The 26,008-nt window shown below is 47.4% G+C and overlaps 1 long non-coding RNA gene across 1 annotated transcript in view; it reads right to left on the bottom strand.

The window, feature by feature from the left end:
* Positions 1-6,574: 6,574 nt before the first annotated feature.
* Positions 6,575-26,008, bottom strand: part of LOC138849957 (uncharacterized) — a 99,998-nt gene continuing 80,564 nt past the window's right edge. The window contains exons 3-4 of the long non-coding RNA XR_011389278.1: positions 25,664-25,822; positions 6,575-6,712 (exon numbers count right to left, since the gene is read on the bottom strand). This is a non-coding gene — a long non-coding RNA (uncharacterized lncRNA). The remainder of the gene's footprint in view (positions 6,713-25,663; positions 25,823-26,008) is intronic.

The raw sequence follows: 26,008 nt of genomic DNA, 5'->3' as shown, positions 1-26,008 counted from the left end.
CCCGAGAATCTCCTCTTGTTGCTCTCACCCACGTTTATACGTACAAAATGCTTTACGTGCCCTCTGCTGATGACAATGGAAAGACGCTCGGTGCAGAGCCACAGTCACCTGCCATGGACAAGCAGGCGTCTGCTCAGCCTGCCTGACCACCACGCTGTGTCACAGAGCCACAAGGCCATGCTGCCCACTGCTTGGGAAATCACTCCTTTCCTTGTGCGCAGTGACTAGTGCTGTGGAAACAAGCAAAAATTTTTTTCCCACCCTGAGATACGGGTAGAGAAAGAAAGATGGATTTTCCATCTGCTGGGGAAGAAGCAACTTGGATGAATGAGAAAGAGAAGCCACCCAATTTCAGTGAAAAGCACTTAGGAGTTGGTAACTATTTAAGATTCATTTATTTATTTGAAAGTGGGGGGGGGGAGAAAACACGCTCCTGTTTGCTGGTTCATGTCCCAGATGGCTACAATGGCCAGTGCTGGGTCAGGACAGAGCCAGGAGCCAGGAACTTTGAGTCTCCTATGTGGGTGGCAGGGGTCCAAACACTTGGGCCATCTTCCACTGAGTTTTCCAGGTAGTTAGCAGGGGGAGTGGAACAGACAGGACACAAAACTGGTGCCCATATGGGATGCTGGCATCACAGGTGGTGGCTTAACTCACTGCACCACAGTGCTGGTCCCAAGAGATGACCTTAGGCGTGGTGCAGTAAAGATCAGATACGCGACTGTCATTCTGTGGTGGTTTCTGAATGTGAGAGGCTCGCCCAAGTTCACGAAATCTGGAGAAAGGAAAGAATTGCTCAATCCCTGTAGTCCAGGGCACTCCAACCTGCTGTCATATCACCCATCCTGCAGGAACCCACACCATTCGATTTTTCACTCTAATACCTTTAAATTTTTAAATTTAATTTTATTTATTTGAGAAGCAGAGGGACAGAGAGACAGAAGATGGATACAGAGATCTCTGTATTGCCCCCAAATGCCTGCAACAGCTGGGGCTGGGCCAGGCCAAAGCCAGGAGCACAGAACTCAATCCAAGTTTTCCATGTGGGTGGCAGGGACCCAAGTCTTGGGACATTACCTGCTACCTTTCCAGGAGCCTTCACAGGATTGGAAATGTAGCAGCCAGGACTCAAGCCAGTCACTCCAAATGGGATGCTGACATCCCAAGTGAGGCTTTATCCCCCCGTGCCACAATACCCACCCCTGAGTATCTTTTATAATCACCGCCCAAAGGTTCCAGTTCCTAACAACCTCACCTTGGAGCTTAGGTTCCAAAATTCAACATAGGAAGGCTGGGAGAACACAAGTATTCAGTCCATTGCCATAGGTGCAGTTGATTACATAGAAATTAGACTTCAGTAGAGTTTATTCAAGAAATACCAATATGGTTTTTTGTACAGAATCTTTGAAATAAGAAATAAAATGAAGTTGGCTTTCTCAGTTCAGGTGGACTGGTCCATCTGATGACAGGAGAGCCCTGTGACAGCCTTTGATTTTGAAATTAAAAAATTTTCAAGTTTATTTTTATTCTAAAGGAAAAGAGACAGAAAAGACAGATTTTTAAAAATTTTTTTTCATCAGAAGAAAATGACAGGAATAGAGAGAAATATTTTCCCTCTACTGCTTAACTCCCCAAATGCCTACAATAGCCAGAGTTGGACCATTCTGAAACCAAGAGCTAGGAACTCCATCCAAGTCACTCATGCATTTGGGCCATCATCTGCAGGAAGAGAGAACAGCCAGGACTCAAACCAGCACTCTGATATGGGATGTAGGCATCCCAAGCAGCCTCTTGACCCCAAGAACTGGAACCCTTGCCCTTAGAGAGAGACTTCCTATCAGCTGGTTCACTCCCCAATGCCCATGATAACTGACCTGGGCCGAGTACAAAGCAGGGAGCTGGGAATCCATCCAGGTCTCCCATTGGGTTGCAAAGACCCCACTGCTTGAGTGATCACCTGCTGCCTCCCAGGGTGCACAGAAACAGGAAGCTGGAATGGGAAGCAGAGCCGGGACTTGAACCAGGAGCTCTGATATGGGATGCGGACATCCTAGGCATCATAACTGGGAGTAATGCACAGTGAGGGGGCAGCTGTGTTCCCACTCCCTGCAGGAAAACAGGCACACTACAGGGGTGGGGCGTGGGGGTGAGGGTGTTGGGGGTAGCCCCCAGCAGGCAGGGCTCGCCATGAGTCGCGATGCTCTCCTAGGAACCCAGGGTTGTGATTCCCACCTCGGCACTGATGGGAATATTAAGGGACCTTTTCTCCAAGCAGAAAACTCACTCTATAAATATTTTTTATTAAAAAAAATCACTTCAGCTCCTACCCACCAATTTGGGAGAAGAACCTGGCAGGGTTTGTATTTGGTTAAGTCAAATTGCTCCTCAGAGCAGGGCAGTGTAAGGTGTAGCAAAATCACTGCCTGTGGTCAGGTTGACCTCTGCACTGGGGGCCATGGTGGCTGCTGGGTGCAGGCGGCCACACCCCTGGTGCAGAACGAGCTGAGTGGGGATTTGCTGGCTTCCCCTCCCTCAGCAGAGGCCCGAGTCAGGCCTGAGATGTACACTAGCCATGGGACAGCTGCGATGGTTGACAGAGCCGGACTTTCCAAAACCTGAGAAGGATATGAGTCATTAATAAATACAGTGACTGGGGCCAGCGTGTGGCACGGCCCATTAAACCACCGCTTGGCCCCCACATCCATGTCAGCGTGCCGGGGTTCGAGTCCTGCCTCCTCTTCCAGCCCAGCTTCCTGCTAATGTGCACCCCAGGAGGCAGCAGGTGATGACTCGAGTGTCTGGCTCCCTGAGAGGCAGCGAGACAGCGAGCTCCCACCCAGGGGTGTGCTCCCCCAACGCCCCCAGAGGCTGGAGGTGGGCCAAGGCCAGGGTCAGCAGCCAGGAGCTGAGTGGTAAGGATCCACTTCCTTCAAGGTGGAAACATTGCTTTGCATGTTTTGTGTTCTCATTTAAGGTTTGTTCAAAGTAGGGTGTGCCAGACAAGATGCTAGGGGCTGGGTGTGGAGGGGAGACCCTGATCTACCTTCAGGGGATTCACAGTGTGCCTGGGGGCAGGGAAGTAAACAGAAGATTTGGGCTACGTTTGCTCTGGGCCATGCACTGTGATGGACCTTCGTGGTCTGGGCCATCCTGAACCCAGCCGCGTACTTTGTGTCTGTGGTGCAGGCCACAGGGTGTAACTACCCTGCACTCATTTCCTCTGCCACTGTGACTGGCTGTGGCTGAGCCTGTGACGTAGGAGAACTCGCTTTCCTGCTGAACTTGAACCTGAGAGAGGATGAGGCCAGAGCTGCAGCAGGAACAAACCTCGAATGCCTGAGTTGTGAATCTCCCTGCAGCTCTGGGCAGGCCAGGTTGAGTTTTCTATCAATCAATAGAAAATGCATGGAGGTATTGTGCGAGAGAGGTGGTGTGTGTGTGAGGGAGAGGGAGAGGGGGAGGGGGAGGGGGAGGGGGAGGGGGAGGGGGAGGGGGAGGGGGAGGGGGAGAACTAGGAGGAGGTGCCTCCTGAACTGGGGCTTGAACAACCGGAGAAGTTAGTCAAAGAGGCTGTGGGTGCTGAGTGGCAGGGCTGTGAGGGCATCCCCTGATGTCAGAGAAGCTGAAATTCCAGAAGCTTCCAGAGCCTCGGTGCCATTCCAGCGCTTCCCCAACTTGTGTTGCAGGAAAACTCTTTCAGAAGATACTAGCCGATGTGCAGAGAGGACACTGTCGTCTCCTGACAATGAAATTCTCCAGGTCCTGGTGCTGCTGGTTTTCTCCGAGCCTTGAACGTGTTCACTGCAGCCAGCAGTGTCTGCAGAGCCCAGGGTCCGCGCGCTCTGTGGAACAGTTCTGCAGTTTATTCCGTGTCCTTTTCGATGTGGTGTGGAGCAACCATGCTATTCCTGTCATTTTCTTCAGATGAAAAAAATAAACATTTTTTAAAAAATCCATCTTTTCTGTCTCTTTGCCTTTCAAATAAAAACAAACTTGAAAGTTGTTCAACCTCTATTTGTTTTAGTGAAGAAAGTGCAGAAGGCAGCACTAACTTGCCCGCTGCAGTGTGAGAAGACGTAGGTAATGATGGCTCTAAAGGGCTCTAAGAAGAGGCGAATGACCCATGGATGTCCTAGCAGAGCCCTCCCGGGGTTTTCAGAGTTCTCGCTGGAGCTGCTCCTGTGGGAATTCGCCTTCCTGGATCTGACTTCTAACTCAGTCCCTTTTCTGTTACAATCTACAATGCGGTCCTATCATTTGCGTGTGTGTGTGTGTTTGGTTAGGAGATTTGTTGATGTGTCTTTATTACACACACACACACACACACACACACGAGCTATGTGATCATGTGAGGAACACAAAAAGACACAGCACACCTGAAGATCTTTGACCACGGGTATTTTTCTGTTTATCAGAGCTCATTAAAGAACTTGCAGTGTTGCTTATTCTCCACTGTTCAGGGACTCACAAGCAGAGTGCCACTGCCTGTCTTGAATCCCGGGCTCTCGCGCACTCCTGTGACCTCGGTTAGGTGACCCCAGTGCTCTTCTCCTTCCCGTGATGCACGCGTCGTGCCTTGGTCCCTGGGCAGGTAAGCAGGGCATCATCGGATCCTCCCCCAGAGGCTCGCCTGGGGCAGGGCCTGCAGCCTCCAGACCCGGCGTCTTTTGTGACGAAAGCAGCCGCTCGTTCTGTCATTTTAAACTTCACCCACCAACCTCATCATCATCAGATTCTCCTCTCCAGGCCATTCCCTGTGTGTGTCGCTCAGAGTCCCTTGTGACAGAGCAGATCGGTCATTCACCACATCTCATGAATGAGCAGGTACTGCACCAAAACGAAGTGCAATGAGACCAGGTATTGGGGACATCAGACACGGCTTTGCCCTGTGCTTCAGTGCAGGGTGTGACAAACCACAGGACATGGCAGTCACCAGAAGAACCTGCTGGGATTAACCCAAGGGAGCTGCTCTCCCTTCCCATGAGAACTACCTGGTTTCAAGATTAGCAGAGGGAGAATGAGCTCTGTCATGCTCAGTTTCACATTTAAATTTCATTCCCTCTATAAATATTTTGTGATAGCAATCCAATTCTTCCTTTTCTAAAACCCCCACTTTGTCTTTTTTTTTTTTAAGATTTATTTTATTTACTTGAAAGGCAGTGCTGGAGAGAGATCTTCCTTCTGCAGGTTCACTCTCCAGACAGTTGCAACAGCTGGCGGGAGCCTGGAGCTCCATCTGGGTCTTCCGCGTGGGTGGCAGGAGCCCAAGCACTGGGCCATCTTCTGCTGCTTTCCCAGGTGCATGAGCAGGGAGCTGGATTGGAAATGGAGCAGCCGGGGCTTGAACTGGCGCTCATATGGGAAGTCAGCATTGCAGGCGGCGGCTTTACCCATTGTGCCACAACTCCAGCCCATCCTGCTTCATCTTTTCCAACCTTTCAAAACATTGATCCTTTTAAACTCATCGATCCTCCTGCTGTCTTACTATTTCAGTTTCTTTTACCTGTTTTCACACTGTCATGATGTTTCCCCACGTCGGCATCACCTGGGTTCCAGGTGTACCTCTAATTTCTTGGGGATAGAATCATTCTTCGAAGGCAAGAGATAGTGAATGGGCTGACATCAAATGACACTGTCTGATTTTTTTTTCTCTATGTGTGAATATGGAGTCTGATTTTGTGCTTTGGGCTGTTAACAAGGTACCTTCCTGGGGTTGCCCCGGTGGCGTCGTCGTGTCGCTTCCTCTTCCCACCCTTTGGGAACGAGCCCTGCTCCTGGGCTTCAACCCCAGAATCCTGGCTCAGGGCGGAACAGAAGCACCTGTCCGTGCGCGTGCACGCTTACGCCCGCTCTCGGCGCGGCTCCACAGCCCAGGGCTTCCCTCCCTCCCCCCCTGCCCATGGTGCCCAGCGCTATAGGAGGGAGCGCAAGGAAGTGGATTCGGACTGTTAACTAAATGCCCCCACCCGGGCCGCCCTGTGCAGTGGAAATTTGATGGCAGGATCTGCAAAGAACTTTCTGGTCCGGTCACAGAATTTTTTTTTTCTTTATGAGGCAAACACTGATGATTTTAGCAGAGATGAAAATTGCTGCATTAACCGACCATTAACTGTAAGTGCGCTCATGACATGAAAAGGAAGAAACCCACTGCTCATATCATGGGTGTTGTCAAAAACCAGGTGAATACTTGGATAACAAAAAAAAGTTGTACCTGTTTGCGACCCTTTGTGTTGTTGGCAGTTGTGAGTGATGAAATCTGAACTAGAAGTAGGGCTCACGGGAGGCGTGATGTGTAATCCTACAGTGCAGGAGGGAGGAGTGGGAGCGACTGTAAAAGGTCAACAGCCCTGAATCCACTCCCACAGAGAGCTGTTGCTTCAGTCTTGAGAGTCCTCCCGTGGGGCCCCTTTGCTGTATGAACTGGGGACCTGCTTTCCGGTGAGTGAGAACCCTGTGAGAGCGCTGCCACACAGGGCTCGGGGTTTGCCTCTCTGTTTCTGACTCCCAGTGGCAGGTGCAGCGGTTGTTTTGTTGCTGATGCTTTCAGAAGTTCCCAGGTGACTGCTGGCTGAGCTCAGAGTCAGAGTGAGGGTAGGGCAGGAGCCTTTCACAGGAGCCTGGTGAGTGCTGGATGTCACGGTGTTTCCCGCCCTTGGCTTCTCCGCAGAGGCCACGGCCAGAGCTGTGCTCCAAGAAACAGGGGTAAAAAGACCTAGCGTGAAAAGCAAAACAAAACCACAAAAAAAACCAAAGTTCAGCTTTGGGGAATGGTAGCCTTGGTGAGTGGGACTATCTGGGGTGTGTGTGTGTATACCTGTAGTGGTATTGAGAGGGTTATGGGATGGCTAAATATGCCCTGCAGTGCCCAAATGGTGCCAGTTTGTGTCCCGGCTGCTCCTCTTCCGATCCAGCTCTCTGCTATGGCCTGGGGAAGCAGCGGAAGATGGCCCAAGTCCTTGGGCTCCTGAACACATGTGGGAGATCTGGAAGAAGCTCCTGGCTCCTGGCTTCGGAATGGCCCATCTCTGGCCATTGCAGCCATTTGGGAAGTGAACCAGCAGGTGGAGGATCTTTCTCTCTGTCTCCCTTTCTCTGTCTGTAGCTCTGCCTCTCAAATAAATAAAATTTTTAAAAAATCTTTTCTAAACAATTAGTCTTATCTCCTTTTCTTCTAATTGTTTATTATTTTCATCTACTTGAAAGAGCAACAGAGAAAGAGAGAGATATCTTCCATTTGCTGGTTTACTCCCCCAAATGCCCGCAACAGCCAGAATTGGGCCAGAATACAGCCAGGAGTCAGAAACTCCATCCAGGTTTCCCACATAGGTGGTAGATGTCCAGGCACTTGAACCATCATTTGCTATATTCCAAGATGCATTAGCAGAAAGCTGAATCAGAAACAGAGTGGCTGGAACTGGAACCAGCACTCCAATATGGGATGCAAGAGTCCCAAGTGGTAGTTTACCCTACTGCATCACAAGACCTACCCCCTAAAATACAGTCTTTTTTCCCTCAAAGAAACCTTTTATTTAAGGAGTCAAATTTTATAAGTACAACTTTAGGAATATAATGATTCTTCCCACCACATGCGCCCTCCCAACCCCACTCCCACCCCACCTCCTCCTCCCTCTCCCATTCCTAGTTCCATTTCTCCATTAAGATTCATTTTCTTTCTTTTTAAAAAAGATTTATTTATTTTTATTTGAAAGTCAGTTACACAGAGAGAGGAGAGACAGAGAGAGAGAGAGAGAGGTCTTCCATCCAATGGTTCACTTCCCAATTGGCCGCAATAGCCGGAGCTGCGCCAATCCGAAGCTGGGAGCCAGGAGCTTCCAGGTCTCCCAAGCAGGCGCAGGAGCCCAAGGACCTGGGCCATCTTCTACTGCTTTCCCAGGCCACAGCAGAGAGTTAGATTGGAAGTGGAGCAGCCGGGTCTCGAAGCAGCGCCCATACAGGATGCCGGTGCTTCAGGCCAGGCATTAACCTGCTGCGCCACAGTGCCAGCCTCAAGATTCATTTTCAATTAACTTTATACACAGAAGACCAGCTCCATACCAAGTAAATATTTCAACAATTTGTACACATACACACACAAAAATAACTGAGACCAAGTTTTACAGTTAACTCTCATAATACAACTAATTGAGGACAGAGGGCCTGCATGGGAAGTAAGTGCACAGTGACTCCTGTTCTTACTTTAACAGTTAACACTCTTATGTATGACATCAGTGATTACCCAAGGCTCTTGACATGAGCTGCCAAGGCTATGGAAGCCTTTTGAATCCACAATCTACGTTAGTATTTAGACAGGGCCATAAGCAAAGTGGAAGTTCCTCCCTTCAGAGAAAAGTACATCCTTTTTTGATGGCCACTTCTTTCCACTGGGGTCTCAGTCACAGAGATCCTTCATGTAGGACATTTTTTGCCACAGTGTCTTGTCTTTCCATGCCTGAAATGCTCTTTTGGGCTTTTCAGCCAGAACAGAATGTCTTAAGGGCTGATTCTGAGGTCAGAGTGCTACAAAATACAGTCTTAAAAATTAGTTCAACTATGGGGGCTGGTGCTGTGGCACATCGGGTAAAGGCACTGCCTACAGTGCTGGCATTCCATATTGGCACCGGTTTGTGTCTCTGCTGCTCCACTTCTGATCCAGCTCTCTGCTATGGCCTGGGAAAGCAGTGGAAGATGGCCCAAGTCCTTGGGCCCCTGCACCCATGTGGGAGACACAGAAGAAGCTCCTGGCTCCTGGCTTCGGATTGGCGCAGCTCCAGCCATTGACGCCATTTAGGGAGTGAACCAGCAGAAGGAAGACCTTTCTCTCTGTCTCTCTCTCTCACTATCTGTAACTATACCTCTCAAATAAATAAATAAAATCTTTTTAAAAAATTGGTTAAACTATGGGTGTTAAGCACAGTCATATGACAAATAACAAATTGGGAGGGAACAATATGCCACAAATGCCTTAAATTTCTAAACTTGTTTAACTTACAGTTTTATATTTTTCTTACAAAACCAAAAAATAGGCCGGTGCCGTGGCTCAATAGGCTAATCCTCCGCCTGCGGTGCCAGCACACCAGGTTCTAGTCCCGGTCGGAGCACCGGATTCTGTCCCGGTTGCTCCTCTTCCAGTCCAGCTCTCTGCTGTGGCCCGGGAGTGCAGTGGAGGATGGCCCAAGTCCTTGGGCCCTGCACCCACATGGCTTCGGATTAGCACAGTGTGCCAGCCACAGTGGCCATTGGACGGTGAACCAACGGAAAAAGGAAGACCTTTCTCTCTGTCTCTCTCTCTCTCATTGTCCACTCTGCCTGTCAAAAAATAAAAATAAAAAAAATAATCTAGTAAAAAAAGACTAAAAATAACAGTAAGTAGATATAAATGGCTCATAAGTATGTAAAAGTATTCAAATTATAATTTTAAAATGCAAAATAAACAATAAGGATAAAATGTTATATCTATCCAGTTTGCCAGAATCAGCAAGTTTGGTCTTGCCCATTGCTGACAAGAGTGCACTTTGTCTCACATGTGATTATTGGAAGTGTTAATTGAAGAAAAATTTGATCAACTTATAAAATGCATGGGCCCTTTAATCATATGCCAGACATTTAAGCCAAAACATATCTGCTAAAGTATAAAAAGGTATATTTATAGTATATTCTCACATTGTTTATGATAGCAAAATCTGTTAACACTTCAAATGCATATCCATAAGAGAGTGCCTAAATAAATTATGATACATTCACATGATGGATGCAGATCTGTACAAGGTATTGAGAAACAGAGTAAAAATAGTCAAAGCAAAATGATAAGTTTAAAACATAAGGTGCAGACCTGTTAGCATATTACAGTCCTTTGTAAGCTGTGTACTGTTATCATCCCCATTTTACAGATGGATAAATAGAGGCACAGGAAGTTTACTCAAAATCACACAGGTACCTGGTGGGGGTTAAATAAGAGGGATGCCTCAGGGAGGACTGCTAGTTTCTTGTTAAATATACTTCAATTCTGAACTCTGATTGTAGCATCAATTCTACTCTCCCTTCAGCATTGTCATTGCTAGAGATTAGAAATTTTAAGTAGAAACATTTGTAATAACTGGGAATCCTCATCAAACTTTGATGAAATCGATGCAAACCAAATAACTGCCAGAGCTCACCCTGGGCCAGGCAATGTCTGAATCCCCACCAACCCAAGTGGAAAGGCCTTGTGGAACACAGGGCCCATTCAGAGTCCACCCTTTAGAAGTGGGGTTCAAATTCCTGCAAAACCTGTTCTTGATGTCCCCTTAGCACCTGCAAAGTGCTAATAATAATAATAATAACCCGTTTTGAGCCAGTCTCCTGAGTACTTTGGTGGAATTTGTGCCCATGATGCTGAGAGAGCATGTGTCAGCTGACCCCAAATCCTAAAGGCAGGCGCTCCAAAGCCGGGATGCCTGATCCCGCTGCCGGCCCTGCCTTAACTGCTGCTCTGAGGGGTACGGCGCCCCCCAGGCAGAAGCGGTAAGGCTCCTCTGATGCCTGGAAGCAGTGGACGTTTCTCCCGGACAGAAAAAGACAAACAAAAGACAGTCTGGAAACACAAAGAAGACACTGGAAACACAACTGATTGTGCAGCTGGAATGGTAGTGGCCAATGGACCGAAGGGAGTGGGAGTCCTGAGTGTGGCAGCACCAGGGCGGGAAGGGCCCCTTGGCCATGATACAAAATCACAGGTCAGTATTCACCCAGTGAGAAACAGCAGGTCCTCCTCCCCTTTACAGCTCCCCGGAGTCACAGGCCAGGTGACAGCGGCCCCTAGTGGCGAGCTCGGGAGCGCCGGCTTCCAGGGACCATCTTGCTCTAGAGAGTAAACATTCTAAAGGCTCTTCAAAACTCCAAAGGAGTGCAGGCCCACTGGAGGGTAGGCAATCAGTGATGCAAATGTGAAGTTGATGGCATGTAGGAGAGCTGCATCAACAGAGCTTGGGATTGCTGCTAAGAGGCACTGTTGCTGTGAGGAGTCAGAACGGTCACACCCAGCTCCGCAGAGGCCACCAACCCGGACAGACCTGAAGGGTGGTCTTGCATCTGCCCTCAGCGCATATGTCCACTTGCGTGGAGGTGAATTTCCATATAAAGGCAAAAATATCCAGCAGGTCTTCACGTTATTAGAAGTTAGCAGGATGAACATTTAAGCCCACTTAGCAGCCATCTGGGTAACTAGTCGATAGTCATCAAAATGTACTACAACGAGAACCAAGATCTGAAGCTATTTTAATCATCAGAAATGCTCTTGGAAATGGAGTTTCAGGAAACATTCTAAGAAATGTGTACAAGGCCAGCGCCGCGGCTCACTAGGCTAATCCTCCACCTGCAGCACCAGCACCCCGGGGTTCTAGTCCCGGTTGGGGCGCTGGATTCTGTCCCGGTTGTCCCTCTTCCAGGCCAGCTCTCTGCTGTGGCCAGGGAGTACAGTGGAGGACGGCCCACATCCTTGGGCCCTGCACCCCATGGGAGACCAGGATAAGTACCTGGCTCCTGCCTTCGGATCAGCGCGGTGCGCCGGTTGCAGCATTCCGGCCGCGGCGGCCATTGGAGGGTGAACCAACGGCAAAGGAAGACCTTTCTCTCTGTCTCTCTCTCTCACTGTCCACTCTGCCTGTCAAAAAAGAAAGAAAGAAAGAAAGAAAGAAAGAAAGAAAGAAAGAAAGAAAGAAAGAAAGAAAGAAAGAAAGAAAGGTGTACAAGTCTCTGTGCTCTGTAGGACCCTCCCTACTCCCTCACTCTGAGGGAAGGGGCATTCCTAGGGCTCCCTCGCCCCCCACCCCCACCCTGACCAAGGGCACCCCAGTGCAGTTCCTCAGAAGCACTCTTGGTTGCCATGATGATTGGGGCACTGCTGGCTTTTAAAGGAGGCAGGGCTGCTGGGCGCTCCAAAAGGAACAACGCACTACCGAACTTCTGAGCCTCGAAGCCATTTTACATACAAGCATGACTGAACTAACCCTGCATTTCTGGGCGCCAGCTCTGGACCTGGTGTGGGAGGTCATTAAGGACCCGAAGATGAGAGCAGCCGGGAATGCCTGGGCGGGTCTTACACCCCACGACGAGTGTCTCTACAAGAGACAGAAGAGGAGACCTGGACAAGGAGGAGGAGAGGGCCAGGGAGAGAGGAAGGCAGAGATCAGGGTGATACAGCCGCAAGCCGAGGAAGCCTGCAACCACCCGGAAGGTTTGTCCCCAGAGCCGCCCAGGGGAGCATGGCCCTGCCCGCACCTGGGTGTCAGACTTCAGGCCTCCAGAACTCGGAGGGGATAAATGTCTGTGGTTTGAAGCCACCAGGTTTGTGGTGTTTTTGTCCCTACATTGCAACCCAGCCTGGGAGCACTGAGCTGCTGCAAGATCACCAGGTGTCAAACACGCTTTGCTGGGGAAGCCGAAAGGGGTGGTGTGGGGAATAATGACCATCTGGCATGAAGGAATCAGAAGGCCCAGCCTGTCAGGCCGTCTCGGTCCAGGGGGCACATCCTGAGGTCAGCAGCCTGCGTACAGTCTCAAGACATTGGCTTTGCTGAGCCTCTGCCGGGCTCTGTAAGCCTGGGCTGCTCTGGAACGCGGGGCCTTGGTGAGAACGCTGGGATGCAACGGCAGTGTGCAGGCTCCGGTGGGAGCAGCCCCGTGAGCGACTCGGAGCTGAGCTCTATGCTCTTCCCACTAAGCAGAGCGGCCATGGATGTGGTGAGCAGATTATCCACTCAGCCAGAGAGTCCCACCTTCAGAGCTGGGGCAGGGACGGCAGACACACAGACAACGCTGCATTGCTGGCGACAGTCAGGCCCCGGGGCCCAGATGTCACAGGAAATGGGAAGCCAAAGGCCACAGCCACATGTTTGACACATGCTGGGCTGCACACTTCACTGCAACGATGCTCACCAAACCCTTTAATCCCCACTTTATAGATAAGGGAACGGAGGCCAAAGGTGCATGGGCAGCCCAGGTCTGTGTGCCCCCAGAGTCCAACAGCTCAGATCTCCTTTCACTGGGGGTCCATTCTTCCACTCAGTGAAACTGCTTCTCGCAAGCAAACCTTGTCTTCTATTGGCCCCATTATGATAGAGATTTCATCATCTCCATGGCACTGGATGCTGCCTTACAAAACTGGGCATTCTCCACAGTCTGCATACTCACAGCTGGGCTGAGCTCTGATACAGTGATACTCTCGGACAGTGATATTCCCCGGCTGGTTAGTACCACGTCTTCCTTTTCTCATCTGTTCTTTTCATTTTTCTGCTCCTAATCTTACTACTTTATTTATTTATTTATTTATTGAAAGATGAGAAACAGAGACAGAGATCTCCCACCAAGTGGGACCAGGAACTGAATCCCAGTCTCCCACATGGGAATCAGGGACACATGTACTTGAACCATCACCTGCTGCCTCCCACATCAGCAGGAAGCTGGAGTCAGGAGTGGAGCCGGAACGTAAACCCAGGCACTCTAATATGAAATACAGGCATCCTAAGCAGAGTCCTAACTGTTGTACCAAATGCAGGCTCCCATCTATCAACCTTTTGAACTTGAATCTATCTTTGTACCTGCCTCTAAATGTACCTGCCTTCAAAGTGGCTGTTTTTTAGCTCAAGAAACTGAATAAGAAAACAATCCAGTTAAGAAATGGGCAAAGAACTTGAACAGGTATTTTTCAAAAGAGTAAATCCAAATGGCCAACAGACACTTGAAAAAAAATGCTCAGGATCATAGGTATTAGGGAAATACAAATAAAAACCATAATGTCAGGGCCAGTGCCGTGGCACAGTAGGTTAATTCTCCGCCTGCAGTGCGGGCATCCCATATGGGTGCCGGTTCTAGTCCTGGCTGCTCCATTTCCAATCCAGCTTTCTGCTATGGCCTGGGAAAGCAGTAGAAGATGGCCCAAGTCCTTGGGCCCCTTCACCCGCATGGGAGACCAGGAAGAAGCTCCTGGCTCCTGCCTTCAGATCAGTGCAGCTCCGGCAATTGTGGCCATCTGGGGAGTGAACCAACGGAAGGAAGATCTTTCTGTCTGTCTTTCCCTCTCACTGTCTATAACTCTACTTCTCAAATAAATAAATAAAAATCTTAAAAAAAAAAAACCCATGAGGTTTTACCTTACCCCAGTTAGAACGGCTCTCATCCAGAAATCAACAAACAGTGAATGCTAGTGACCATGTGGGGCAAAGGGTACCCTAATCCACTGTTGGTGGGTATGCGAACTAGTACAGCCATTGTGGAAGACAGTACGGAGACACCTCAGAAATCTGAATATAGACCTACCATATGACCCAGCCATCCCACTCCTGGGAGTTTACTCAAACAAAATGAAATCAGCAGATGAAACTGTTATCTGTACCCCAACATTGTTGCAGCTCAATTCACAGTAGCTAAGATATGGAAGCAACCCAGATGTCCATCAACTGATGACTGGATAAAGAAATTATGGTATATATACACCATGGAATACTACACAGCCATAACAAAGACGAAATCCTATCTTTTACAACAAAACAGATGCAATTGGAAACCATTATACTTAATGAGATAAGCCAGTCCCCAAAAGACAAATACCATATGTTTTCCCTGATCTGTTGTGACTAATAGAGTGCCAAAAATGTAATGTATGAAACTTACCTTTGAGATTTGATGTTGTTTATAGCTCTTGTCTCTACTGTTGAGGAACAGTGGGTTTTTTCTTCTGTTTGTTGAACTCTTAGTGTAGGATTAATCTTATGAGTACAAAATAAACTGAAAATAGACCATTGTAAAAATTAAGAAAGGGAATAAGAGAGGAAGAAGAAGGCTGGGAGTGTGGGCAGGAGGGCGGGTAGGGTGGGAAGTATCACTATGTTCCTAAATCTTTATACATGAAGCACATGGAATCTGTATACCTTAAATAAAATGAAAAAAAAAAAAAAAAAAAAAGCACAGGTCACGGGCAGCAACATTTCAAGGAACTGACATGACCCAAGTGAAAACTGGGCATTAGACAGGAGAATGTTAATTCTTTAAAAATAGAAAGAAATAAGGGAATAGAAATGCTGAAGAGAAAGAACAGTCCTTGGGAGACCCACAGAAATCTTGAATTCACACCTACGCCAACTATAAAGACACCCAGAGAGGACACCGCTCAATGGACACAGACCACTGCTCTGACGTGTCTTGTATCTTAACAACCAGATGGCTTGTGCTTTTGTGTTATGATTTATCATATGTACAAGGACAAGCATAAAACCTTCAGTAAACAGTCTGTTGACAATTTTAAAAATGGCTGTTTTTAATCTGTTGTGTCCCAGGAAAGCAAATAGAATTATGTCTAAGATAAGAGTAAGTAGACCTGAGTAAGGAACTCAGACAGCTCTCAGGCCACTTACGTGAGTCCAGCTCTGCCATCAGCCTGTGACATGAATGCCTTCATTCTCTACCTCGCTTCACTTTTGAACGGAGACTTTAGCAGCTGAAATTACTGTCTTGGGGATCTCTGAAGAAGTGAGCTATATGGGAATGTCCATTGTCACTCCACTAGATGGCCCTGACTTCTGTGGCTAGCGCCTGCCTCCAGGAGCCGGGACGTCCCCATCAGCCCAGTGGCTCCAATGCAAACACTCAGTGCTGCCCTGGTCTCCCCAAACGCCTCATCGAGGCTCTAGGGAGCGGCCTGAAATACCTTGCTCACTTGAAGAAACGGAATTCAACAAAATCAAATCCGAGTTCATTATTTTATTCTAAATACGGTAATTGGTAAAGAAATAAAAATCTCACCATTGAGACACAATTTCGCCACCTGCTGGCCAAAATACCACGGTGCAAATGTGTACAGTTCAGCATGTGTTAGCTATCAAACTTTAAACTACATATAGATTTTGGGCCAGTGCTCTGGCGTAGCAGGTAAAGCCACCGCCTGCAGTGCCAGCATCCCATATGGGCACCGGTTCAAGTCCCAGCTGCTCCACTTCTGATCCAGCTGTCTGCTATGGCCTGGGGAAGCAGTAGAAGATGGCCCAAGTGGGAGACCCTGAAGGAGCTCCTGGCTCCTTGCTTCGGACTGGCCCAGCTTCAGCCATTGTGACCATTTGGGGAGTGAACCAGCAGATAGAAGACCTCTCTCTACATATATCTGTGCTTCTACCTCTCTGTAACTCTGCCTTTCAAATAAATAAATAAATCTTGAAAAAATAATAATAATAAACTACATATAGACTTTAACAACTTGTGTTCTAACCCACAACTTACTATATTTCTAAATGTCACCATGCCGTGTATCAACTCCTGATTACCCTGCCATTCTCCAGTGCACTTCCATTTAAAGTCGGATTGTGAAGGGTCTTCAAAAATTCACAGAAAGTGCACATCATGAGAAATCACACATGGATTGCAAAACTGTTGCCCCAAAATAAACCTGCCTTTTAAAACCATTTTCCACAAGCTTTTTGAAGTGATTTTATGTAAGATTAAATATTTTTTTTTGTTTTCTTAATTTACTCTAGCTTTTACACTTAACAAATACAAATTACAGAAACAAAATAATAATGGCTGCATTGCTGGTGATGGGCAGGAAGTGTGAGGGGTGCTGCAGCCAAAGCTGGTTTCATGATCCTGCCTTCCATCCATTGGCTGTGTAAACTGAGGCTTGGCTTCTTCACGTATCAAATGGAATAAGAGGGCAGGTGTTTAAGCCTAGTGGTTAAGGCCCCACAAATATTCCATATCCAAATTCCTGGGTTCACTCCCTAGCTCTGGCTCCTGGCTCCTGGTTCCTGCTTATGCAGACCCTGGAGGCAACAGGTCATGTCTCAAGTAATTGGCTCCCTGTCATCTACACGGGAGACCTACGTTGGGTTCAGCCTGTCCCAACACTGGCCATTGTGAGCATTTGGGGAGTGAACCAGTGCATGGAAAAATCTCTCTCTCTCTCTCAAATAAATAATTTTTAATGGAGATGAGAATACCTACCTTCTAATTCATGGACAGGAAACAGCATAAACACAGTGCCTAGAACAGGTAGTTCAGTATCTGTTGATTTAGTCTCCTTTTATTAAAAGAACTATCAGTCTGTTAACTAAATAACACAAATACCACATTTCCTCTAAAACCAACATAAAAGCAAGAGGAGTTAAAAACCATAAATCTCATATCAAACTCCAAAAGAAAAGCAGAACTCAGATGGTAGAACAGTTTAACTTCACGGTCCATGGATAGCAATCTTCACTGAAAAACCCATCAAAGCAATGGAAGCTAGCGAGAAAGGTCATGTTCTTACAAACATCCATTTTATTTTTAAAGTGACCCCAATACTTTCATCTGAGGAAGCAGACAGCCAAAGAGATCTGAGCAGTGACCTCCATGAGCTAGCACAGCAAGCCAGGCTCAGGGCGAGCTTGGATGGGAGCCTTCAAAAGCAAAAACAAAAAAAACCCTGAATTCATGGGCAGAGGTAACTTTTCCCAGTTATCTTTATTGGTATTATAATGATTTTCTAAAGACTTATTTGCTTATATATTTGAAAGACAGAATGACAAATAGAGAAAGGGCTGGGACCAGGCCTAAGCCAGGAGCCAGGAACTCTGTTAAGATCTCCCACGTGGGTGATGGGAAACCAAGCCCCCCAGGGTGTGCATTAGCAGGAAGCTGGATGGGCATCGGAGGCAGGACTTGATCCCAAGTACTCCAGTATGGGATATGGATGCTGCACAACATACATCCTGTATTATAGTCATTGTATCCTAAATTAATAGCTCGATAGAGCCTCTTGTATCAGTGTGCTGGCTAAGCAGGTTAATTCTAGAGTAGGCCTGATAGGCTCAAATCATGGTCTTGAACAAGTTTCGCAAATTCCCTTCACCTTGCTTGCAGTGTGGTTGCAAAAGTTAAATGAAGGAACACATGCAGTGGGGACATGTGGGGCACAGAGTGAGTGCTGGGTTAATATCAGAAAGAGTGCACTTCAGAGCGAAGGGTTTTACCAGGGATTTAAACAGAAGTCATTTCATAGGGGGGTCATTGATAAGGGGGTCAGCTCGTCCAGAGGCCCAGCTATCGTAAATGTTTATATATCTAATAACAGGTAAAATGCATGAAGGAAAACTGATTCTACAAGGAATAAGTGAAAAATATACAGTTTCCAAAGCTCTTCCTCAGGAGTGCACAGAACAAGTAAGACAGAAACTCAGTCATGATGGATATATAAGAGGGAACAACGTTCTCAACCAACTTGGCCTAACATTCATAGAACCTGAGCACGGCAGAATACATACGCTAAGTGCACACTGGGAATTTACCAGTAAGATCATATTCTGGGCCATAAAATATGTCTGTACACATTCAAAAGGTTCAAAGTAATACAGGATACATTTTCTGACCATGATGATCTTTCACTGATCTCTGAAACCCGAGGACGTGGAAACTACATAACGTACCTGAGCCCATGGGTCAAGGAAGAAACAGAAGGCAAATATGGAAGTATTTTGAACTCTGCGAACCTGTGTGGGGTTCGGCTAAGTCAATACTTAGGAAGAAACTTACATCACCCGCTATTCACATCAGGCAAGAAGAAAGGCTTCAGGTTTCGTCTTAAGAAACTAGAAAGGGGCCGGCGCTGTGGCTCACTTGGTTAATCCTCCACCTTGCGGCGCTGGCATCCCATATGGGTGCTGGGTTCTAGTCCCAGTTGCTCCTCTTCCAGTCCAGCTCTCTGCTGTGGCCTGGGAGGGTAGTGGAAGATGGCCCAAGTGCTTGGGCCCTGCACCTACATGGGAGACCAGGAGGAGGCACCTGGCTCCTGGCTTCAGATCGTCGTAGCTCTGGCCGTGGCAGCCATTTGGGGGGTGAACCAATGGAAGTAAGACCTTTCTCTCTGTCTCTATCTCTATCTCTCTCTCACTATCTAACTCTGTCAAATAAATAAAATTTAAAAAAAAGAAAGAAACTAGAAAAAACAAGAGCAACTGAAGCCCAAAGTAGAAGGAAAATAATAATCAATGGCAGAAGATCAATGAAAGAAAAAACAAAAATAGTAAGAAAGTAACGAAACCAAAGGCTTTGAGAAGACGATAGAAGTGATGAATCTCTAGACGGATTGAGAGAAGACACAGAGCACCAACATCAAGAATGGGAGAGGTGGCCGGCGCCGTGGCTCAATAGGCTAATCCTCCACCTTGCGGCGCCGGCACACCGGGTTCTAGTCCCGGTCGGGGCGCCGGATTCTGTCCCGGTTGCCCCTCTTCCAGGCCAGCTCTCTGCTATGGCCAGGGAGTGCAGTGGAGGATGGCCCAGGTGCTTGGGCCCTGCACCCCATGGGAGACCAGGAAAAGCACCTGGATCCTGGCTCCTGCCATCGGATCAGCGCGGTGCGCCGGCTGCAGCGGCGGCCATTGGAGGGTGAACCAACGGCAAAGGAAGACCTTTCTCTCTCTGTCTCTCTCTCTCTCACTGTCCACTCTGCCTGTCAAAAATTAAAAAAAAAAAAAAAAAAAAAAAAAAAAAAAAAAAGAATGGGAGAGGTGACATTGCCCCAGATTCCACAAATATGGAAAAGGCAATAACGATCTATTTCCAAGAACTTGATGTCAATTCACTTAACAACTTAGATAAAAGGACAAATTCTCTGAAAAATACAAATGAATAAGGCTCACTTAAGAAGAAACAGATAGCCTGAATGTCTCTTTATCTGCTGAAGAAATTGAATTTGTAGTTTAAACCTTCTCACAAATAAGCTTCCTGAAACAGATGACTTCATTGGTAAACTCTACCAAACATTTAAGGAAGAACAATACCAACGCGACGCAAAATCCTCCATGAAATCAAAGAGAGGAAATATTTCCCAACTCATTTTATGAGGCCAGCATCACTCTGGTTCCAAAATCAGACCAAGACTTCATAAGAAAGAAACTATAGACCAAGATCACCTAACGAATGCAGTTAAAACCATTTCAAGTACTATTTTAGCAATTCAAATCCAATACGATCTCTGTCTCTACTTCAAGTAAAAGGAAAATTTACAAGTCAACTTTAAAAAAAAAAAGAGTTACTAAAACATATATGTGAGTTTAGTGTTTACAGTACACAAGATCAATACATAAAAATAAATTCTATTTGTATAACTAGCAATGAATATCAGAAATTGAAATAAAACCACCATTTACACCGGCATCAAACACATGAACTACTTTAGGAATAAATTGGAAAATACATGAAAGATCTCTCCATCTACAGGTGAATATAAACAAATGTGACATACCCATGCCATGCAACTACTTCTCAGAAACACAAAGAAATGAGTTATTGATACACAGTGCACAGAACAATCTTAAAGTAATTATGCTTAGTGAAAGAAGAAGCCAAACCAAACCAAACAGAGTAAATCCTGTGTGGTTCAATTTATATAAAATTCTAGACAATGCAAAGTAACCCAGAGTGAAAGAACGAAGCCCAGTGGTTTGCTGGAGACCAAGCTAGGACTGAGCATGGGGCAGAAGAGCAGAGGAATGCAAGGGAGTGTGGGGGTTGATAGGTGTGTGTGTTGTCTTGATTGGCTTCATGGGTTCATACATATAGGAGGTTAGATTTGTCCTATCGCATATTTTACGTAAGGACACTCAAGTCCTTCGGGGTTGGGGTCCTAGATGGAAAGGAAGCGCGGCTCCCCCCAGCTGCTGAGACCACATCGCCAGTCATGTGAGTAACTCCTCTGGGCACCTCGTGAGAGAGTCCAAGCCAGAGCTGCCCAGCGAAATCACTCCCAACTTCCGCACCCACCTGACCATGCAAACAAGGAAGGGTATTATTCCTTTCAGCCACTCAGTTCTCGAGCGACTTGTTGTGTAGCAATACACACCCAATGCAGACGTGGCTATCACCGCCATGCCTGCACAGTTCAAAGCCAGACCCCAGTCCAAAGACAACATGGACAATACCAGTCTACCTTCTCCAACTCTCCTAGCCTGCCCCTGCCTGTAGGTGTTTGGACTACTCTCTCCTCTGCCTGGAAAGGACTTCCTCCAACATGGCCCTCGGTGGCCTGCCATCTTGGGTCCTGCGTCACTTCGGGGAGGCCTTCCCTAACGCTCTGCAATGTCTCTTCTCCCAGTCACACTCTGTCACATGGCCCCACTGGTCTCCCTAGACCTACACATCATGAAATTCTCTTGCCTGTGTACTTGTTCTCCTATTTACTACCTACTTCCCCCCAGCTGGCTGTAAGTTCCACGCAGCAGTGCCTGTTTCTTGAATGGCTCACCACAGTATCCCACACACCCAGGACATCTTCAGGAATTCTTTTTGTAATAAATGTAGATGTGGGTTCCACCTTTTTGCTCTTGTATGACCTCGGTAGGTCCAGCCCTCCGTGTTCCAGGTTGTTGTAAAGGTGAAATGGTATCCCGTCAGTGAAATTACCTGGCCCACGGGACATCTTCCAGTGTCTTAGTGTGGGTGCCCTAGTGAAGAAAGCTGAGGCAGAGCCTGGAATGGACAAGGATCTGGGGGAGGAGGACCCAGGGGCTGGGAAGGGGCAGGGCAGGAAAGCAGGGAGAGGCAGCACGAGGAGCCAGGGCGTGGTGGCAGCGTTGCTGAGCAGGTCAATGTCTTACACACACACAGAGGGCACCTGGCCGGCAGAGATGTCGCCAGAGAAGTTACAGAGAGACGCCTGCTTCCGGGCAGTCGGTCAGTAAGAGGAATGGGGAGATAACTTGTCTGTTTCAAAGGGTGCCCCAGCCAGGAGGAGTTAACTGTCCTCTAGGGTGCATCCCTGGCTCCTCCAGGTACCCACTGAGGCAGGCAGATGCCCCCCCCCCGTGCTGTGGTCCTTCGTCTGAGCCCAAAGGTGGTGAATGAGGCCAGTCCAGGCCCTGGGGACGACCAAGAGCCTGAGGCAGCGGTGGTGTGTGTAGGACATCAACAGATGCTAGCGAATCCTGCACGTGCATGAGAACAGGGAGGGGGCCAAGACGTGGGACTGCCGTGCACAGGAAGTGGGGGTGGAGGTGCGCTTGATCACAAGTGGAAAGGCCACTCGTTGAGACAGGGACGTTGAGGACATCCAAGAACCTGAAAGGGGGCTTGTGTGCTCGTGGCTGTCACTTGTCCTGGGAGGCGCATGCATAGCTCTGAGGGTCTGCAGTCGTCAGCCCTCCCTGCTGCTGGTGTCTCGGTGGCGTCTGTTTGCCGACTGCTCTCTGCCCACCTGCCCTTCCACACACTCTGCATCCTCCTTACTCCAGACACAAGGCCTCTTGAGCTTCCCTGGCCCTCTCCCTGTCCACCTCTGACGCCTCCTCAGAAATCCCCGGCACCTGGGGGGTGCTTCCTGTGTGCCATCTCAGGAAATGAGACCAGGACCTCCCACTCCCCACACGGGCGTGCTGCCGTTACTAGCCTGTGGTCACGCCACGCTCTTACAAGAGCTCTGTTACTAGGCGTCGCCTGGGGAAAGAACTGCAGGTCTGCCCTACTCTTGCACGCCACCAAAGCTCCTTGAGAATTCTTCTGTTTCTTAACTTTGAAAATCGTGGTTTATTGATTGTAGCAATCAGTTAAGTTGAGTATTTTATTATCAGTTTCTGAATTTGTTCATAGCTTCTTAGTTTTCAAAATTTACTTGTTTGAATTTGTTGTTTGATTTTTTTATGAAGGTTCACATTGTTTTGCAGTTTTTTGAATCAATGCGTCTGACTGAAAGTTTCCCAAGTAGCAACTTAGCAAATCTCTAGAATGTATTTTTAAAATTTTAATTAGTTTTAGCAGATCTACTTGAGGTTTCTAACAAGCACCCCGAGGCCCCGGCTCTCCACCCTGCGGGAGCCTTTCCAGAGAGGCAAACCAATGTCTAGTTCAGTTCTCTTCTCTCTGACTCACCTCTTTTTCACCAACTGATGGAACTCTTCACATATTCTCTCTCTCAAGTCTATATTTATGGACTTTATTTATTTTTTTGCTTTGAGTTCTTTAGGTATGGCTTCTGAGGCTCAAAGTTCAGGCATTGGCAACCCTATACCTTTTTTTTTTTATTAAGATTTATTTATTTATCTAAAATGCAGAGTTACAGAGAGAGAGACAGAGATGGAGAGACAGAGAAAGAGGAAGAGAGGTCTTCCATCCACTGGTTCACTCTCCAGATGGCCACAATTGCCGGAGCTGCACTGATCTGAAGGCAGGAGCCAGGAGCTTCTTCCAGTCTCCCATGTGAGTACAGGGGCCCACGCATGGGCCATCTTCTACTGCTTTCCCTGGCCACAGCAGAGAGATGGATCAGAAGTGGAGCAACTGGGACTTGAGCTGGTGCCCATATGGGATGCCGGCACTGCAGGTGGCAGCTTTACCCGCTACGCTACAGGGCCAGCCCCAACTCCATACCTTTTTGTCACCAGGATATTCTCATTAGCCAGTTTGCTGACAGTTTGTGTTGAAGCTCAGTTGACTTTCCCTTCTCTCAGCATTTTTGCTGGGTCCTTCACTCCACGAGACAGAATTCCCATATTCTCCAGCACTTACAGTTAAGACAAGGCCACTGGACTAGTTCTGGCCAAGAAATGTGGATGAGGAATTAAGCGTGCTACACTCCTGAGCCATGTGCTCTCTTCTGCTGCAGCTGCCCAGGAGGCCTGCATGCAGATGGTGCGGCTACAAGACGATGGCAGCTCTGTAGCCCACGTCCCCAAGTGACTCTAGGGAGCAGAGCCCTTCACTGACTCACAATGGACAGCCAATGTACGTGAGAAATAAGCTAGTGTGTATTAACTCACTGGGATGTTTGCAGTCATTTGTTACTGCAGCATAGTCTAGCACAGACTAATTCCACAGGCTGAATGAGTCTTGCAAATTGGTTGAGAAAGCAATGGGAACAAAATGAAATTCTTGAAAGGAAAAGAAAAGAAACAACCAAGCAAACCTTGGTTGCTATCGTAAATTATCCCATTACACTTTCATAAGGCATAGCTATTGCTCAAAAACATTTAAGAACTTAACACGGCATAAGCCTAAGAGCAAACACACAACCAAGCAGGCCATCAGCTGGCATGCCAAGCAGGCATGTATCCATCAGAACAGTGTGACCATTAAACATCTTTTGAAACAGAATGAATGAGTGAACAACCAATGATGACGAGCTGAGCACACGGTCTCCGCACCTCACATTCCTGGAAAACAAAGAGGCTGGATGGTTAACTGGATGCACTTCCTTTCTGCTGCTTCTGCCCTACGTTGGGGGAAAAACACAGGAATCTCAGCATCTGTATCTGTTTTAAGATCAAATTATGTCTTATCTGTTATGAATTAACCTGCTCAAAATGTGGCCATTTATACATCACCACATTTACTGATGCATTTTTAAATAGCATTCCAAACATCCAGAATGCCACATTCCAGGAAGATCGAATAGTGGGTTAGTCTGTCCAGTATGGATAACCAACAGTCTAATGATGCCCTGAGAAATAAACTCTTAATTCCAAGAAGACCTCATTAAAGAAAGCTCCAAGAATGTTCCGATGAACTTGGGGTGGATGATATCTTCCTGTGGGCTTATTTGGACATTGATCATCATTTGGGGGACTTTCACCAAAACCAGAAGAAACAATTCACAAGAACTCCTATTTCTCAACCATAGAAAAGAAAAGAGAGTTTTCCATAGGGAGGCCAGTGAAAGCTTAAGTACTGTAAGAGACCATGATGGCTTCCTTCACGTGCAAAATTTCTGTGGCTCTGTATCTGTTTCCTGGGCATATTATGCATGCATTTTTAGCTTTATAAGTATCCCAAGAATATTTTTAGGCGATGAGTACCCCAAAGTTACAAAGACAATTTCCTGACAAAGAATGGACTTTGTCTGCCTAATCCACATGGCAAAATAGAAATAGGAGGTAGAAAGATTAGTCTTTAAATCCTGCATAGCCTTGAAGTATAGTTAAAAGAAAATCAAAGCCTCAGATGGTGGAGTTGTAATGTATTTAAATGAGAATGAAGAATGGAAGAAAACACTAAGTAATCCTGGTTTGGCTGAGTCGAGGGATTTGCTTCCAGAAATTCAGAGATGGGAGGAGAGGGCAGATGGCCTCCGGGAGACCCTGCTCCAGATGTCACCAACATAGTCTGAGCCTGGGGAGGGCGTGGCAGGAATGCTCCTGGACAAAGAGGTTGGAAGTGGATTCCAACAAGGAAAATCAGCACACAGGGATGCCAATAGCCCTGGAGAGGAGAATCCTCAACTTGGAGCAGAGACAGGCTACCTCCAAAGCTCCAACTGCCCTTTCTTTCATTTTAGGGACATAAAGGAGAATCTTAGTCCAAAGAGACTTGGGATCGAATAAGATCTGGAATCAGAGAATGCAGACAGCAGAATAGCTACCAATAATTTATTTTGTAGGAATTAAGTATTGGAAACAAATTATTTTTATTTATCTTTTTGCATAGAAAAGACGGAGGGCAGAGGATGGAGCTTAAATTTCTTGGCAGCTCCTCTTGCTCTATTTATTGCAAAGCTGCTAACCAGTCTGCCATAAACACCAGGTCTTGATGACCAGCTGGGCACAAACTCAGTCTGTGAGTCATTCCCCAAGCAAACAGGCACATGATTTTTCCATAAGCATATGGTTTAGAATTGTAAAATAAACTGGACTCAATGTTCATGGAGTGAGTCTGAAGTGTAGAACATACAGACCTGATGTGTGGGTCACAGGTTACTGCTTCAAAAATTCCTCCTCCTGGGGCCGGCACTGTGGCATAGTGGGCTAAGCCTCCACCTGTGGCGTCAGCATTCCATATAGATGCGGGTTCCAGTCCCCAGTGCTCCTCTTCTGATCCAGCTCTCTGCTATGGCCTGGGAAAGCAGAAGAAGTTGGCTCAAGTGCTTGGGCCCCTGCATGGATGACCCAGAAGAAGCTTCTGGCTCCTGGCTTTGAATCAGCCCAGCTCCAGTCATTGCAGCCATTTGAGGAGTGAACTAGCCAATGGAAGACCTTTCTCTCTGTCTCTCCCTAACCATCTCTCAAATGAATAATAATAA

The sequence above is a fragment of the Oryctolagus cuniculus genome, chromosome 6 (genome assembly GCF_964237555.1).
Source record: "Oryctolagus cuniculus chromosome 6, mOryCun1.1, whole genome shotgun sequence".
NCBI lineage: Eukaryota > Metazoa > Chordata > Mammalia > Lagomorpha > Leporidae > Oryctolagus > Oryctolagus cuniculus.
Note: the sequence above shows the minus strand (reverse complement) of the source record. Positions and strands in the feature narration are given on the sequence as shown.